Below are 4,575 nucleotides of genomic sequence, written 5' to 3' on the forward strand. Positions count from 1 at the left end.
CAAAAAACCCAACCCCAAAATCCAACCCAAAAAATCAAACCCAAAAAAGTCCAAAACCTAACTCCAAACAACCCAATCCCCAAAAAACCTAACCCAAAATTCAACCCAACCAACTGCAAAAATCCAATCCAAAAAGTCCAACCCCAAAAATCCAACCCAAAAACCCAAAATCCAACCCAAAATCTAACTGAAAAATACCCCAAATCCACCCCAAAAAATCCAAGCCCAAAAAACCCAAGCCCAAACATCCAACCCAAAAAAATCCAAAATCCAATCCAAAATCCAACCCAACAAAACAAAATCCACCCCAACATCCAACCCAACCCACCCAAAATCCCAGGGCTCAAGGCCAGCTTGGACGGCGTTGGAGGAACCTGACCTGCTTGAACATGTCCCTGCCGATGGCAGCCCCACCACTGCGGGCAGCACATCAGCGGTTGCCATGCCACCACCGCCAGACACTCAGCGCTGGCCTGCCGCCCTCATGTCACAATGGCTGCCTGACACGCCCGCACAGGGGTAAAAATCAAACCCCAAAATTCCAACCGACCAACCCATAATTAAACCCAAAATCCAACCCCAAAACGTGAATCCCAAAAAACAACTTAAATAAATAAAAAAAACAACCCCAAAAACCCAACAGGAAATGTCCAACAAAAAGAATCCAGTCCAGGAAACTCAACATCCAATCCAAAAGCCAAATCAAAAAACCCAAAATCCACCCCAAACTCCAACCCAACAAACCCAGAATCCCGGGACGCAAGGCCAGGTTGGACTAACAGCGTTCTGACCTGTATCAGGAACAGTGTGGCCAGCAGGACTAGAGAAGTGACCGTCCCCCTGTACTGGGCACTGGTGAGGCCCCACCTCGAGTGCTGTGTCCAGTTTTGCGCCCCTCACCACAAAAAAGACACTGAGGGGCTGGAGCAGGTCCAGAGAAGAGCAATGAAGCTGGTGAGGAGTCTGGAGAACAAGTCTGATGAGGAGCAGCTGAGGGAGCTGGGGCTGTTTAGCCTGGAGAAAAGGAGGCTGAGGGGAGACCTTCTCGCTCTCTGCAACTCCCTGAAAGGAGGGTGTACAGAGGTGGGGGTCGGTCTGGGGGCCGCCTCCGCTGTGCGCTAGTGCCTTGGTACCCGGGCCTTGGGAGAGGGTGCTGCCACACACACAGATGCAGCTCCTCGGGGCTTGTGAGCCGTGCTTGGTTGCTGAGGAAGTGGTGCCTGGCTGGTGTGTGTCCTGTTGTCGTTTGAAGGTGGCTGTCAGAGACCAAGAAGTGGGCGCTTTCCTTCCCGTGTATCTCGGACAGGAGGCACTAGCCCCTTCTGACACAAAAGTGTGCCTGGGCACTCTCAGTGGCCACTTCTGCGCGTGGACTCGCACATTTAGCACGAACCTGTGAGCTGCACTAAATGGCCGCATGGTTCATGGTGCTGGTTTCGCGTCTGGTTGAAAACCTCTGGTTTTCATCCAAAGACTTCTGCATCCAAAGATGCAGCGTCCCTGAACCTGACAGTGCCGGTGCTTGGCCATTCGTGGGTTGGTTTTCTCTTCAAGGCAGTCTTTGATTAGCCCAGTTCTCATTAGCAGGGGGCCCATTAAATGCTGCCGGCCTTCCATCCCCTGCAACAACCTGCAACATTCTAGTCTCCAAAGTGTGCCGAAGAAGAAGGCCGAAGAAGAAGTGCCTAAAAGCATCCAGCCTACGCTGCTGCAGGCTACGCTGGACGAAGACCAGGAGGTTAAAGAGAAGGCCGAGACCATGCTCAAGGAAGTGCTGGAGCAGGTGAAGGCGCTGGACCAGTCCGTCCACGTCTTAAGGAGGGCTCCCGATGAGGTCAGCGGAAGCTCGGTTGCCAGTGCCAGAGGGGCAGATCCTTTGGACACTTCTTCTTCTTGGGCAAAGCTGCTCATCTTGCAGCCACTGCAAAAGGCTGTTGATATCTCCCGAGTGAGTCGTGAGACTGCCAAGGAGAGCACGCAAAAATCCATCTCCAGAATTCAGCAGCTGGGTGCAGAATCGGTCGGGTATGCCAAAACCATTGACCCTGAAGTTCTGGAAACCTTGAAGAAGAAGTCAGAGGAAGAAAGGATGTCAGAGCAGAATTCAGAGAAGCTTCAACCAAGGAAGGTCTTGCCACCTCTCAGCCTCCCTGCAACAGTCCCACCTGCAGAGGAAGCAGGAGAAATCAAAGAGCAGATCTCACAGACTCTCCTCCCAGCCCTCCCCTGAGGCGCTGAGCGAGATGCTCGCCGGCCAACAGAAGGCCTTCAGCAGTCCCGGCATTACACCTCTGGAGTCACAGAAGCAACTAACTGCTTTAATAAAATATTAATAATAAAATAAAAAGAAACTATTGAAATCTATACGATATGCACAAAACTGTATCAGACTCCCAGGATGACGATCACGTCACCGGCAGGCACTGGGAAAGTCCCAGACTGGACTCAGTGATGGACGGGAGCTGGATTCCCGATCTGGGTTTGGGAATGCGCGGTTCAGGATTAAAGTCAGGTGAACTGACAGAGTCCTCCTGGGACGTCGGCCGTCGAAAGAAGAGACTGCCCCATGTGATCCCTCAGCTTTTATACTGAGCGTGGGGCAGGTGGGATGGAATACCCCGTGGGTCAGTTTGGGATCCCCTGTCCTGTCCCCTCCTCCCCGCAGGTGCCGCCCCTCTACGCTTCTCCGCTTCCCCCCCTCCAACGGGGCAAATAACACAGTGAGCTGAGCTTGGCTGTGACAGCAATAAGGATGAGCAGGAGCCTCTCTGCACACCGTTCCTTGGCATAAATTAGAAACAACCAGGTCTTATCACTCTGGGAGCGAACAGCGTCTGGACAATACGCTGTTAATGTCAGAGAGTTCAGTTGGTTAGAAGAGGCTTAGCTGCAGAGTAAAATTACTGAACACAAAATTGGTTCTGCTTTACCTCAAACCAGGACGCTCCCAAGGGCTTGCTTGTACCTACAGGAGTCACGCCAGGCCACACCGTGTCTGGGCATTTTCCCTGCAATGTTTTCCCTCGTCTTCCTCCCTCCTACAGCCCTGGTCAGGCTAAGACCCAGTTTTACAGGGAATGTGAAGTAGGGAAGAGAAAAGCAGCCAAGGTTTTAGCCTTGTGTAGGAAGCTTTGCGGCTGGGCTCTCTGAGGGGCTGGTCCAGCCCTGCAAAGCTCTACTCATGCCGTAGGCGAGTCCCATCTGCAGGTGCTGCTGAAGGCTGCGCCTTCTTCTGTGCCTTTATCCTCTGGTCCCCTCAAGAGCCCTGATGGGCCTTTGGGTTCCCACCCAGGGCCCTCGCTGGGCCTTTTGGTGTCCTGCCAATGGATGGGCTTCAGCTTGTTGTCTTTGCCACGGGACCCCTCCTCTTGTCTTCTCAAGGCCTGTTTCCTTCCCCTGTCCCCCCCGGACCAGTGTGTGGGCCTTTCGGGGCAGCTGAGGGGCCAACAAATGGCCTTTGGGTGCCTCCCAAGGACCTCCATTTCTCTTTGCGTGCTTCCTAAGGCCCTCTGCTTGCCCCTTGGTGCGGCCCTGGGCTCTAGATGTGCCCTTTGCTGCAGCCCAGAGCCCTCTGGCTGCCTCTCGATGCCCACCCCGAGCCCTTGGTATAGGGTCAAAACCCTCATTTTGAGGGTCACAACCCGTCTTTAATGACCATAGCTTTTTTTTAGAGCCACCAGTTTCATTTTCAGGGTGTAAACCCTCATTTTCTCAGGCATGAAGCCTTGCTGTACGGTCCATAGTTACAGTTACAGTGTCCAAAGCCTCATTTTTATTTTCCAAAGTCTTAGTTTGGGCTTCCAAAGCCTCATGGTAGGCTCTAAAGCACCATTTTCATGGTCCAAAGGCTCCGTTTCAGTTTGCAAAAGCTCCTTTTCAGAGTCCAAAACTGCATCTTGAGTGTCCAAAACGTCAATTTCAGGCTCCAAAGCATGGTCTTTACAATCCAGCCAGTCGTTTTTAGGGTCCAAGTTGCACTGTAAATGTCTAAACCCTCATTTTTATGGGCCAAAGCCCTCCTTTAAAGATCAAAGCCTCATTTTTTAGGTCCAAAAGCCTCATTTTTAGAGTCCAACACCTTCATTCTAGGGCTGAAAGGCTCCTTGTCCAAAGCCTCACTCTTAGGGTCCAAGACCTCATTTATACGTTCCAAGCCCCACTTTTAGGTCCAATGACTCATATGAAGGGCCCAGAGCACCATTTTTAAGGCTCAAAGTCTGATTTTGGAGGGCCAAAGCCTCATTTTCAAAGTCCAAAGTTTCATTTTTGTAACCAAATCCTCATTTTTAGCTTTCAAAGCCTTGTTTTCAGGGAGGAAAGCCCCCTTTTTAGGATTCAGTCCACAATTTGGAGGGCCCAAAGCCTCATTTTGAGCCTCCCAAGCCCCATTTTTAGGGTGTAAAGCCTCAGGTTTTGGTACCAAAGTGTCATTTGAGGGCACAAAACCTAATTTCAGGGTTCAAAGCTTCCATTTCATTTCCAACGCCCCATGTTTAAGGCTGAAATCCTCATTTTAGGACTCAAAACCATCTTTTCTGACCCAGAACGTTTCTTCAGGGCCCACAGTTCCAACCT

Source organism: Rissa tridactyla, unplaced genomic scaffold (genome assembly GCF_028500815.1).
Source record: "Rissa tridactyla isolate bRisTri1 unplaced genomic scaffold, bRisTri1.patW.cur.20221130 scaffold_29, whole genome shotgun sequence".
Lineage (NCBI taxonomy): Eukaryota > Metazoa > Chordata > Aves > Charadriiformes > Laridae > Rissa > Rissa tridactyla.